Below are 15,170 nucleotides of genomic sequence, written 5' to 3'. Positions count from 1 at the left end.
CCAAGTCAAACTAGGCCGAGCTTAGGTAGGGGTGGAAACAGACCAGACGAGTAGTCCACGGTCACTTGCTCTTCTGGTCCCGGCGGAACAGACAAATTCTTAATTCGTCCGTTCAGATATCTAGAGAAATCGGGCGGGCACTAGACAAAGTTTGGTTACCCGTTCAAGCCCGCCTAAATTGTTCGGTAATCCGGCTACCAGATCGATCAGACTCATACACGACGATTATATTTTTTTGTTTGAGTGCTTATAAAAGGAGAGATGCTAGAATCACAAAAGATTTTGACAAAAAAAGGTTCCCAGCTGATGTGGCGGTTGTGATTTTCATCTCTCAACGGCCTAGATTTGGTCAAAGTTTGAAACCACACCCGCCACATCAGTTGGGAACCTTTTTTTGTCAAAATCTTTTGTAACTTTATCATTTCCCTTATAAAAGATATCATTAAGATGTCATCCAAACAAAATCCTTAAACGTAGTCCAAACAAGAGTGTTCTATCCCTTAATTCTTTTATAGAAACCCCAATCACTAGTGATGTGAGATTAAAATGCTGAGACCAAAATTTATTTTGTAACAATAACATAGTCTCACATTGTAAACTCTTTGAAATGAAAGGGATACAGAAATTTATGAATAAAAAACGTAGTTTTTCCATGAACATACATGTAAGCGTATAGCCTAAACGTTAACTATATTAATTGATTATAAAATTTCTATATACGAATAAATGTCTAAGTAAGTCGAAAATAACAATCAGTCGGACTCGGACGGAAGGCCGGTTAGAGCCTTTTCTCTATTATGTCCATCCGACTAAACTTGGCGGTCCAGACGAGTAGTGTCCGCCTCGGACGCCCACAGACACATCGTACTCGGGCAGTTTGAGCGGACCGGGTTGGCGAGTCTTTTTCCCACCCTAAGCTAGGGGGTTGTCACATGAGGAAGAAGCCTAACGAAAATTTGGTCAATACTCCCTCTAAATTTTTTGTTTTGGTGAAAAAAGATCACTTAACTTTTTTTAGTCTTCAACTCCTTGGTTATTTTCGTAATTTGCGACAACTTGCGGCAGTTTTCAACAGTTCGTAACAACTTTGCAAGAGGTTTGCAACAACTTTAAAACACCTTGAAATAAAGTTGCAAAAAATATTGCATTTTTAAGCAAATAAAATACCAATATTTGAGTTCTAAAACCAAACAAAATACAAATTTTTGGCTTTTTAACGAAATAAAATATAAGTTGTCTTTTTAACAATTTGGAAAAGCTTTGCAACAACTTGAAAGAGGGTTGCAAAAAATATTCAGTTTTAACCAAACAAAATACAAATTTAAGGCTTTTAACAAAAAAAAAAATATAACTTGTCCTTCTTACTTTTTTTTTATAATCGTGTCTTCTGTCAAATTTCCTAGAAGGGCCTGCCTCACTTGGGTGCCCGATGGGCCTAAGTTAAAGCCCCTTAGTCAGTGGCATAACCAAGATTTACTTTGAGGGGGTCTAAAAATCTCTATTAAAAATTAAAATCACAAAAATTTAAGCAAATAATAATATTTTATCCATAAAATTAATAACCACAAATAATTGATACCAAGAGATTCAAAACTTAATATTTTAGACAGGTGTAATACTTTAACAATCCATACATTCATAATTGACCTCTACGAGTTTTCATTGCTTGGAAGTTCTTCATAATTATCTCATTATCAATCTCCATAGATATATCATTTTCAATGTATACAAGCATACTATCACTCAACCATTCATCACTCATCCGATTGCGCAGTTGACTTTAGTAATGTTCATTGCTGAAAATGATCTCTTAACTGTAGCAGTTGCCACAGGTAACACCAGTGCCAAAGTCAAAAGTAAATAGACTAATTTATATACTTCATGCCTTCCCGTCTCTACCATTTTTTTAGCAAGATCGCCGATTCCATCTAATTGGGTAAAGTCATTATTAGAACGCACATCAACAATGTAATTTTCAAGTTGATCACCAAGTCGCATGACGTCAAATGCACTGAAATCATTTAGATAAAATTCAACAAGACGAATCAGTTTGTTCTTATCAGAAAGAGAGAATAAATTAGATGAACCTAAAGAAGCAATGAACAAAAAGCAACTCTGTGTTGGATTCAGTGAAACGAGCATTCAGTTCCTAAAGTTTCATATCTATAATAGTGCAAAATACCTCAACTCGATAATGATGTTATAAAGGCCGGGCCGGCCTGGTGTCACGGCCTTTTTGTCCCGTTAGGTCGACCCGGCGTATTATACTCGAAAGACACGGGTCGATAGTGCGGAATATCAAATCCTAACGTGCCGTGCGGCGTCATGTACTCAGTACTCCCTCCTAGTACATAACCAGCCTTCCCGAACATATTCGGAGCATCTCGACTATCAAGTCACCTTGGTTCCCATCCAATAATGCAGCATGACACCAATGTGTCCCAACCTACGAGTATAGCTCGAGCCGTCCCGTATAACGCTTCCTTGAGTCATAGACTCTCGTCCACTATAAAGGGATACCAACATATGTGCGGAGCACACCAAGCCGCATATGCGGATCTTGCCATCTAGTCTCAAGCATCCGGCACCTTACATCTCGGCTTACCATCCAGACATCGGGCATAGGAGCATCCATCTCTAATAAGCTACCTCATGCCCAACATAGCACATCAAGACTTGGCCCCTTGAATAGCTCAATCCTCCTTATGGAATATGCTAGCACGACGCACGCCTCGCCATGGCATGAGAACATGTAACACGACTTCCAAAGGAATCCGCAGTAACCTATCTCCAGGTACTGTCCCGAGCCATTTCTTATGACAAGGGAACCCGTGCAATATGCTTCTCTCGCATACGCTAGGCCGACCTCATGGGTTGCGCCACGAGGATGCTCACTTTCGTGCATACCATGCTAAGATGGGCGAACTCCCATCCACGAGGTCTTGGCTTATGCTGGATGCATATGAGGAAGGGAGACCACCCCCTCCTATAATAGCAAAGTTCTTGTTTAGCCTATTTCCACAAGGAAACATCAATCTTTCAACCAAGCATACTCGCTCTTGGCAAGATATGAATGCACCTCCGTGCATGGCTCAAGAAGCTTCTGGCACCAACGACCTCGTCTTTGGCCCTCCGGCCTATGTGCTCGTACGTGCTCTCGTAGCACTCGTCACGTCATATGCATGCTCAAGAATGTGCACGTGACCGGCCTGGGACCGTCCGTTCCGTACAGACCCCGCCTGGCCCGTACGAAAAACGGTCCTGGTCAACCCGGGTTTTATTTTAGGCCCGAGCTGGGCCTATGGTTTGGGCCCGACGGGCCAGACCTGTCAAAACTTGTTTTTTTTCATGCCTTATTTTTAAAAATTCCATAGATAAATTGAAAACTTCCTTTCCGAAAAGATCTATCCAACAAAATCATTCCTAAGAGATTCATTTCCATAAAATATTTTAAAAAAATCTTTCCTAAGTTGTTAACTTATCTATTTAAATCATCCTCGATATTATTTCCAAAACGTAATTTCTAAAATCACTTTCACGAAAATTTTTCAAAAATCTTTCTTAAACTTGTTAACCTATTTATGTAAATCATCTTCTATTTATGTTAATCATCCTATACTAATTATTTTCAAAATATAGTTTCTAAAATCATTTGCCAAAATCATTTGCCAAAATCTTTTCAAAAAATCTTTCCTAAACTTATTAATTTGTTTATGTAAGTCACCCTCTATTAATTATTTCTACAAAGTAATTTCTAAAATCAATTCAAAAAATCTTTCCAAAAATCTTTTCTATACTTATTTATGAAAATCATATCTTATCAACTAATAACTATTCCTAAAATCTTTCAAAAGTCATTTCTAAATCATGTCATTATTTAAAGAAAATCGTCTCTACACTTTTAATTTATATATTTTAAAATAAACTATAGATTTATATTTTTTTTATTTAAATTCTGGTTTTTCAAATTTTAAAAAAGGAAAAAAAATTATATAAAACCCGAACTGGGCCGACCCGGCCAGGCCTGGGTCTATACCCGTCCCGGGTTGGGCCCTTGTATAGCCAATCCGGGTTGAAACCCGGCCAGGGACAATTTCAACACGGGTTGGCTAGGCCTGACTCGATAACTGGCCCGGGCCGGCCATTTAAATATCACTAAATAAACGTCTTTTTCGCCCTCGAGTTATAAAGTTAACATCAATATCAGGAACATTAACTCCATGTTTAATGCAGAATTTAGAGACTTCGTCGAAAAAGGAAGTCCACCCATTCGCTCTTATTCTTGAATTCGTTTTTTTAAAACTTTTAGTAAATTCATGGCCTTACAATATCATGCTCTTTCTTTTGTAATGCTTTTGACAACTCATTTGTAATTTCGAGTAATATCCTCATTAAATGTAGATTAAAGACAAACTCAAAGGTTTGCACCGAGTCTAATAAGCTTCTCGCTTCTATTCGTTGATCTGAATAAGAAGAATCTGTTCCAATCATTTCAAGCACTTCCGTCAGTGCATCAAACATACCTGTAATGCTTACCAAAATATTAGAATCACTACAAAAAAAAGGCTTAATAGGGACGTACATTTTTACGCTTGTCCCTGATACATTTAAAATAGGGACAGTGTTTAGTATCCGTCCCCACAAAATTTACACGGGACAAAAAACGCGGAGAATTATTAATATTCCTTTTAAAAATTTAAAATTCCGAAACTCCGAAAAAAAAATTTGGAAACAAACGAGGCGGGCATATTTCCCGCAGAAAGGATTGGAGTAAGTCTAAATAAACCCTGAAATTTCCCTTTTTTATCTCTCCACGATTTTACTCCAATTTGACCTTTATTCTTCCTTCCTTCTTCATCTTCTTCTACAAACCAGAGAAATAAAATTCTTCTTCTTTTACAACTGCTACTATTCGGCAGGAGGGTTTTTAGTCTTTCTCTCAATATTTCTAGAGACACATATTTATAAGTCTTCATCTTACCCAGAGTGAAAACTAGGGTTTCAGACTTTTCTTCAAAAACCCCAGGAATGACCGATTCTGGAAGGTAAGAATTTCTCAACGAGGGTTTGGTTTTCCATCCTTTCTTTTGTTAAATATTTCGAAATTGGGGCTTCTGAACTAGGTTTTACTTTCCTACCACTTTATCTAGCATAGGAATTCATTGAAAAATTGTTAATTTTTTCTCTTTTTTTTTCATTTTCAGATGGGGTTTTAGCTCTTTTAATCTATATCACACAATGATATCTGGTTTTAGGTTTTTTTTTTTTGCTTCAATGAATGATAGTAAAGATGATTGTTGATTAGGTTATGTATGATTTCGAAGATAGTTAGCAATTAAATGAATGTGATTCATTGTTGAGTTTGATTTTGTAGGGGTTATCTATTAAACATTTGAGTTAATTTTTCTAAGTAATATCAGGTGGAGGTAATTTGATCAATTCTCAATCTATTACTATTATTCTGCTTACATCTACTTTGTTCTTTTGCTTTTTTATGGTTGTTGGTTTTAGATTAGGATTTGGAGTTGTTTCCTTTAGTCTGAAAGTTGGAGTTATAACCGTTCTGTTCTGGTAAGTACGGGTTGAGGTTAGGGTTTCTTTTCTATGTCTCTAGTTTGTACCATACATTATAACAGTAATCAATTGTTATAACCAAGAACAAAAGCAAGAAGAGCATGAACAACCAATACATTAAGTCATTTGTATCCTGCTTTTGATCATATGGCTGTTGTATTATTGTGCGAATTGCTAGACTGATGCAGTTATGGAATTTAAGAGTTTACCTCTTTGAACGCATAACCAAGCATCGAGAAAAGGTTGAAGTCAAACAAGAGGGTCCCTAAAGTGAAGGCCATTGAAAGGTGTTATTTTGGAGGTACGTTCTAGTTCTTCTAGATCTTCAAACATCTTAGGCCATCATTTTCTACTTCATTTGTATGTAATTCTTAGCATTGCATTAAATTTGATAACCAGTCAGATTGGCGCACAATAGAATCCTTAGTCATACTTTCTTCTTATTGTAAAGTAAGATAGAAAAATAAAATAATAGAACTATACAAGTCAGAATACTTAATGATGATATTTCAGTAGCAATTAGACTAAAAAATCTGTTAAATTTTTAATAAAGAGTAATTTAAGTAAGCAGAATCACATGAATTCAAATATCTACTGATGACACGGTACATGAGACGTCCAAGTAGTGTTTTATTCGTTTCACTTCTCAAAGTTATAATATGGTGCAGGGTAAGTCAGTTTTTTTATTTTACTTTATCAAATATTTTTGTTAATTGACATCTTGGTTTGTTATGTTTGTTGTAGGATGGTACGATTAATCATGCAGAGGGTTTTATGATGGCACAATTAAAAATAACAAAGGGTTGACATGTGGGTATTTTCCTACTAACTTCTAGTACCTTGTTTTATTTCTTCGTATATTAGTATTCGATTAGATGAATAAGAATATGTATTTTCATAGGCAAAGCCTATGGAATCATCCCTCTGAAGAGATAGGGATAGGTTTGTCGATCTTAAATCAAATTCTCAACCAATTTTTAGTAACGTGGATTGTGTGAGTGCCTTCCATGTTCTACACTCTTAACTAACGATTTAATGATGGGTAAGTTATATAGGTATCATCTTGATTCATGCTCTAGCAGAGGATGGAGATCATACAGAGAGATGCGGAAATGTCGAAATAAGTGGTAAACATAGTGCTAAGGAGGTTGTCTCGGAGGTGAAGAAGATAAAGGAACGCTCATCTCCAAATCGAACTGGCAACAAGGAGAAAATCCTTGACGTACAACTAATTTAGGCAAGATTAATGAGAATGGCATTGCCAATATTGTTAGTCTTAGCGAGCAGAAGTAATTTAAAGCTACAAATAAGAAATAGCAATGGCACAATCGAGCAGAGCAAAAAGTCTTTGTTATGGAAAATACAGGGATGGCGTTTTATGGTGGTGATTCAAGTAGATTGTACTGGCTGGAATAGGTATTAGGGGGAGCATGGGTATCCAAGTAATAAATTGGAGTTATAATAGTGTTTTAAACTTGTTTGAAGTGAATGTGAGTTTGTTTTTTGTATGGAACAGGAAATCTATGAATTCAATATATGTTATATTTTCTTAAATTTTGATGTGAATGTGAAATTTGTTTGCTTTTGAATGCAAATTGGAAATTTGTAAAATCAATATATATAATAGTTTTTTTCTCCTAATTAAATTTATCAGTGAATTGTCCCAAATAGTCCTGTGGAATAATTATACAAAAAAGAAACTGTTCCCAAATAATAATAATAAAAGAATCTCCTGGCAATCATTTTAGGGACGGAAGCCAGTCCAAAAGATTTGACTTACACCGACGGTGCCATTTGTCCCAAATACTTTGTTGGGACAATTTTCATCTGTCGCTATATTTCGCTATATTCGTCCCAAATACTATTTGGGACGCCGGTATTGGGGACAGACAAAATCTGTCCCCAAAACATTTTTGGGACGGTTATTGGCTATTAAGGACAGTTTTAAACCGTCCCTAATAGGCATTTTTTTTGTAGTGTTAATGCGAGCTCCATCGTGTATCACCGACTCGTTTAAGACTAGTCGTTCAAGTAATGAATTCTAGCCAATTGAAAGGATCTTCTGATCAATCCAGAGACCCTTTCGATTCCATTAGTAATCAGGATTCGGAATATCACACTTTGATAAAATGTGCAAATGTCGTAGCGGGGGCAGGGTCAGTCAAATCGTCTGCAGGTACATAAACTGCTTGAATAGAAGTTATGGATCCCTCTTTGGTAGAAGTTTCTTGATTTAAGCCTTGTCCTGTCGAAAGTTCTCCCAGCTCAAGCCCCTCTAATATTTTTTCAGCCTGCTTATTCCTAAGCATATCTCGACGTTTACATGATCCTCCAACAACGTTCAAAAGTTTGTTGGTTAAATTGAATAGTGAGGCAACCACATCATGATTCTTCGAAACAAATACTAGCGCTATTTGTAACTGATGAGCAAAAAAATGAACATGATATGCAAATGAGTTCTCTTTTAGTATAAGTGTTTTAAAACCATTATATTCACCTTTCATATTGCTAACACCGTCGTAACCTTGCCCACGTAATTTAGAAAGACTTAACCCATACCGACAGAAAACAATCATCAATTGATGCCTTGAGAGTAATAACACTAGTATTAGTGACATGTTCAACACCCAAAAAACGCTCAATAACTTGCCATTTTTTGTCCACATATCGAACAACAATCGCCATTTGGTCCTTGATTGACACATCACGAGCCTCGTCAATCAAAATAGAAAAAAACCATCATCCAAATCACTAATAATCAATTTGATTGTTTGAAAAGCAACTGCACTGACCACATCTTTTTGAATAGTTGGGGTCGTTAACTTTAAATTTTGTTGAGCATTTTATAGTGCAATTGCTCTAACATCCGAATTATTCCTAGCAAGAAATTTTAGAGTCCTTAAAATTTTTCAAGATTTATTGAATCTTCAGATTCATATGGCCTCGAAAAGCAAGTCCTCATTCCAACAGAAAACAAAGCACTCAATAGTTGCATTCAAGCGAGTTCGATAATCATTCCGAACTTGATCTGTCTGTTTATGAAAAAACATCTCAGGATGTTGATTTAACAAGTTTTGACATTTTCTCCATGCTTCATTGTGGAAGCTATCGACCTTTCTTACATGGTCATGTAAAAAGCTCTTATTCTTCCAATTTCTAAAGCCCTTACTAACAAAATAATCCCCACCAGACTATCCTCCTTTATCTATTTTAAAAAGATAGCAACAAAAACAATATGCGGCATCTTCACTAACACTATATTCTAACCAATAAGAGAGCTCTTTGTACCATACTCCGACAAATTTTCGATTCTGACCTGCAATTTGTGTAGTCGGGTAACTTTCCAGATGAGGTTGACAAGGACTTTTTATAAGATATGTTCAACGAACTTGGTGTCTCTCATTAGGATGATAGCTCATAATTGGAGGGCGTAATCCTGGATCTGAGGGAAGGTTTGACAAATTTATCTCTGATCGTTTTTGTCTCGATAGAGAAGAATCATCATTGTTCTGTGGAGGTGACGATTTTGTTTTAAAGAATCTCTCCATATGTTTGAAAATAAGTTAAAACTGTAAAAATATATGTTTTAATCAAATTAATGGTTAAATATGCTATGGACAATTATAACAAAGTAGTATGCATATTTATATTTAAGTGAATGTAAAATAAATAAAATAGCTATTGAGATTAGGGAAAAAGATGTACTAACCTTGTGCTTTTATACCAATTTTGAATAATGAAGAAGATTATAAGATTGAATAGTTGATGAAGTTCTTGAAATCTCTTAGTTTTGGTGGGCACTCTTGAGAGAAAGAGATAATAATTTATAGAACAAAGATATGGTGTTTCTGGAATTGAAGATTAGTTAGAATATATATATATATATATATATATATATATATATATATATATAAACTAGCCTTTCTAAAGTTAGAAAATTCTAAAATTAGCTTGAAAAATTCGACCAATTTTAGAAACCCTAAAAATTCAAATTAATCCACCACAAGAACAAGACTTTGAGACTTGAACCTGTGACCGAACTCTTCAGAACTTACCACTACGCCAACATTCAGGTTATGTTATATTGAGAGAAAGAAATAATAATTTATAGAACAAAGATATGATGTTTCTGGAATTGAAAATTAGTTAGAATATCTCTATAAACTAGTCTTTCTAAAGTTAGAAAATTCTAAAATTAGTTTGGAAAATTCGGCCAGTTTTAGAAACCCTAAAAATTCAAAGTAATCCACCACAAGAATAAGACTTTGAGACTTGAACCTGCGACCTGACCCTTCCGGATTTTGTCTTCAGAACTTACCACTACGCCAACATTCAGGTTCTGTTGGATTATGCACGAAATTTGGTTTATTATGCTTCTCCCAACAAAATAAAGAAAAAATGACTGGGGTTGGTCTCGAAATCGCGTCACTTAAGACATTAACCCCACCCTTTTGTCCATTGAGCAAATAACGACTATTGTTATTTAAAGCAACCTGAATGTATTTATTATATTAAGATATATATTTTTCTTATTACATGTCGTATATTAAACCGTACAAGTTTAGGGGGGGGGGGGGTCTATAGCACCCCCTAGACCCTACATGGATCCGCCACTGCCCTTAGTGGTGCCTCTTATTTGAGGGGGTTTTTATACACACCCGGGTTTTAATAACAAAATCTTTCGACCAAATCAAACCAAACTGAGCCATGCTGTCAACTGAACAAAATCTTTCGACCAAATCAATCCAAATTGACCCATGCTGTCAACTGAACTTGCTGATGTCGAAAATTGGCTCCCGGTTAAATCAGCATGGAAAAGGGAGTTGATGCATGACAATCTCCGTTATGATGTTATATTCTGTTTGGAGAGGAGATATTTCTCTGTTCAGCTTTGCTTCTCTGCTCCGACTCTGTTTCTCCGTTCCTTGCTCCTTGCTCCAGCTCCTGGTTCCTCGCTCCTGTTTGTATGTTCCCGTGGGGGGAAAACCTGCAAAGGGTTCGAAAACCGCTCCGACGCTCAAGACAGTCAGGGTGCTCTTTGCAGTAAAAGAATGAATATTGATTGATCTTTTTGAGGGCGAGTTATGAGAACCTGCTATTGGGGGGTGATCCTTCTTGATACGAAGGGATCGTATTTTAGAGAGAGAGTCTGTTTGTTTATCCTCCAGAGATCGTGTCCTTTGAAGGACGATGTGAGGGGCCTTTTATAAGCGAGCCGACTGTGGTTAGTGGCGGCCCCTCCCCTGGACATAAGAATTTATTTATCTCTCTTTGGCAAGCTAGCTTGAGGTGCCGCACTACTTCTGACAAACCATTTACTTGCCAACTTCCTCGAAACGGGCACTTCCAGATGGTTAGACCTCTCCGGCTCATTCTCTTCGACCAATTGAGGATCAAAAGCCTCCGTTATGATTGCTGGAAATTGTGATGCAAGCCTGTCGTGAGCCACGGGTGGTGCACGAGGACATTGCGCGCTAAAGGCCCTTCTAAGGATGTTTAAGCTAGGGCAACATCCTCGCATCATCCCAATGAAATTGCGAACCCCACGCTTTTCTCTCGAAAAATGCACCTGACGGCCGATTCGCTGGACTTGAAACGTTTAACCCTAATCCCTCGCCGGGCATTCCCGGGGCTTGGAACTCATCCATAAGAGAGTTTGACTGCTCGATTCACTGGGGCACCTCTATCAGACTGTCTCTCCATGACGGAAGGATAAACTACAGGGCCAATTGCATATGGCCCCTCTCCTTACTTAGAAAATTAACACAGAGAATTTCTTGATTGCAAAGCGGAGCATTCCTACGTGCTGATAGGTCATACGTTGGGCAGCAATCACAAACAACAAAAAAAGATGAAAAGACCGTTTTCCTCGTGTCATTGGCCGTTGCGAAGCTTACGGTTAGGTCACCCCCCTCAATGTAAACTCATCATATGAGGTACCAGACTCGAGTTTTTCTTTATAGAAGACGGGTTGACCACTGGACGATCGAGGAACTGAAACAGATATACGATTTCAACCCGGTTAGACGGATCTGGTCCAAACCCAGAAGAAAGTCACTCCCCCTTTCGTTGCTGAAGTGGCTTTCAAGTTCGCCGCTTTCGGAGACATTCTGAAACGTGGGTTTGAACCTGACGGAACGGAACCTAGAAGTAAGTAAGGCCGTTGCCTCAATAACTCATCAGCTGATCAGGTTCCCTACACCTGACGGCCTCATGGAGATCCGTGGAGACCAGGCTACTGCTAAGAGATGTTATGCAGCCGCCATGAAGCTAGGGTCTTCCAACCCGACCTCCAGCTCGGACCTGGTGCTGGAAGAGTTCGGGGAAGAAGACCAATAGCAATTACAGCCTGACTCCGTCCCACTTCCTAAGGCAAGCGAGGAGTAGGAGGAGTCCCCTTCGGTGGAGCCCATCGAGCCAGTTGACATAGGAAACGGGGGCGAACCTTGGATCACTTTTTGAATGGAGTGTAGTCAGGGCCTAAGTTCCTAAGTTCAAGGGTACTTTGTATATATCTTGCTGGAGTGATAGACTCTAAAGGAGAAGTTTCCTCCTTTAAATACGTGGAGTCCAATCGGACTTAAACACTTCAAGATGTGTAGCCGACTGAGATCTTTCTCGAAAGTCCGGGATTAAGTCATTAGGTTGCGCAGCGCTGATATGTCCCCAGTTTTGGGCGTAAGATATGGGCCGAACCTGTGGAGACCCCCCTTATTCCTTTAGAGATCCCAGGGCTGATCTATCCTTGTCGAGGGCATTTTGTGCTGAGCTGGGTTCTTCTGGCCGACCTCTCAGTTAGGGGAATGTGTGGTGGACCATCAGGGGTTTTATCTGTCATGCTGCCTTAAGTCGAGTCGTTCCAAGAGACTTCTGGTCTGATCTTTGACTCTTTAAACGTTAGTCAACGTCTGGACATTTTATGCATCATGAGAACTAAATTATGGCTGGTTTGATGTTGTTGTCAAATTTGGTAACCATACAGTTTGATTTGACTAATGGGTATGTGTAGGATAAGGTTTATTTTTCCACAGTATAAACTAAGTTTTTTTTGTTGAGGATAAGGTTTATTTTTTCCGCAGTATAAACAAAGTTTTTTTTTGTTGAGTTGTTTTGTGTGCCTCAAACCCTTAACTTCTAAAGAGAAAGACTAAACCTCTTACCACTCTAACCAAGAGTTGTTGGCATATAAACCAAGTTGTATTTAACTAAACGATGAAATGTCTTCTTAAGCTCTGTTTAATTTTATCTCCTTTTTTACGTAAACAAAAAAATAAATTAACATACCCACTAAAGAAAAGAGTCATAAAATCATTTTCCTAGAAATTTATCGAACAAGATTTGAAGGTATCCAAGAATGATATCTCTAGTAAGAAGCGGACACTAGCAAAAATCCCAATCTTCCAGTTTGCACCATCCCTTTCTGTTCGTCTTCCGTGCGTAGGGTTCCGTCAAAGTAGTGAAAAATCTAACTCGGACGAGATAGGGGTAGGTGAGATGGGGCCTGTATTTCAATTGGGTATGCCAATCCATCAATTGATCAACCCTCGGTCCATAGCCAAATAAATACAATTATTAAATAAATTCTAGCAGAAATTAATAGTACATCAATGAATACATATGATATTTTCACTTCTATAGGAACTGAACTTGATTTACATGACATTCATACACCTTAATTCGTAATATAATACGGAATATGTCATGAGTTGATGAGTATTATAACCGTCACCATTAAAAATTTGGGTCATGAGAAGAATATAAGAACCCAAAAAGATCAGGCTAAAGATCCTAAAAGTCCAAAAAAATTTATTTTTATTTTATTTACCTTAGTTGCATTCAATTACAAGAAAGTGAAAATGAGAGAACCGTCGACCTCTCCGAGAAGAAAGAGAGGGACTTATCAATCATCTCTCTGTAAAATTTTATGAATTTAATATCGAAAAACGTTAGGTTGAATTGATACCTATAGTAGTATGTTAAGATATTGATAACTATAGTACAATCATACAAACTTTTCCTCTTCATCCAATACCCATGTGACCATGCAGGTTCAATCATGCATGCAATTTAGTGTGATTAATCTTATTTTTGGCTCCTAGGAAATGGATTCTTGCTAAAACCCTAAATGATATATATGAAAGAGGGAACATTTGTACATGGACATGAATGAATGAAATTATGGAACTTAGCTAACACATTCTTCTCTAGTATTTTATATTCCAATGGAATTGTCCCTTTGTTCATCAACAATCACTTCTCAAAACTATTCCCTTGTCTTCTGCTCTTTCCACTATCCATTCACTTCCTATTCACATTTGGTTTCTCTCCTAATTCTTTTCTTGTTTACCAACTTCTCTCTCTCTGTCTAACAAGATATAGTAAATTACAAGCAATTCTTGGTTTAAGTGTCATATAATTTTCTTATATTTCTTTTCCTACTAGATCTTGGATCTAACGATTCTTTCTTTCGGTGTGATACACAATATGTTTCGATTGAATTAAAGTAGAGTTTAATACATCTTATGGGTATAAGTAGCTTCATCTTCACTTGATATAAAAAATATAAAGTACAATATAAAAATGAGAGGTAGTCCCTTTGGTGCCGTTGTAGTTCTCCTCTCCATGAGTTTATAATTTAACCCTTTTTACTCACACTAATGTAGTAATGTGAGTTAAACAAAATAAACGAAATGGAATTTGAACTATCATAGTTGTAGAAAATACTATATCTGAGTTTACGTCTAATCTATACCTCCATACTCGTCAACAAATGATTACAAACGACTTGTAACTTAGTTACACTGTATCTTTATCTTTTTTTTCCTCGAATTGGATGTTTGTATAACTTGGCCACCTTTTCTACATTAAGAAACAAATTTCTAACACAATAAAATTCAAGAACATTAAATTGTCAACCTCACAACAACACCAACAAAACATTTTAAGATGCAGATATAGAAACGTACAAATTTACTTAATTATGTAAGAAACTTATTGCTACATGAAAATATTAACATGTATACTGTGTCACGTGATCTCCATATGGTTCATGTTCTAACATGCATAGTCACATTTTCGCACGAACGGCAAACGTGTGGATATGTCAATAAGAAGAAGACATTCTTCCTTTGGCGGGCACATGAAAATAATTGTTGGCCATTTGAGACAGTATGGATGAATATATTTCTATAAGTTTCAAAAACAAAAATCACCCATGTTGTCCATGAATTATGAGTATTAGATAATAAAATTGTTCTCCTATAATTAATTTATGTTTTTCTTTTGTTATGATATGATTTCAGACCACGAAACTAGGTCTTATATAACTTGTATAAATTACTAGATTGATAGATTATTAGCACTATTCACATTGTATGGACATTAGAATTAAAAAGTAGAAAAGTCTTGAAAAGTTATTTACATTTGCAAATTCATTTTCAATGAGTTAGATTCAATATGATATAATAAAGTATCAGAGCTAGTGTTTCAAAGATAACTCACTACAATATAACCTTAAACAATTGAGATTGAGAGTGATAACTCTGACATTGAAAGATATTATTAGCATTATCCCAAAATAAGTCCTAGCCAATGAT

The sequence above is a fragment of the Eschscholzia californica genome, unplaced genomic scaffold, assembly GCF_041429995.1.
Source record: "Eschscholzia californica isolate CP2 unplaced genomic scaffold, dmEscCali1.0.p SCAF_1, whole genome shotgun sequence".
In the NCBI taxonomy this organism is placed as follows: Eukaryota; Viridiplantae; Streptophyta; class Magnoliopsida; order Ranunculales; family Papaveraceae; genus Eschscholzia; species Eschscholzia californica.
Note: the sequence above shows the minus strand (reverse complement) of the source record.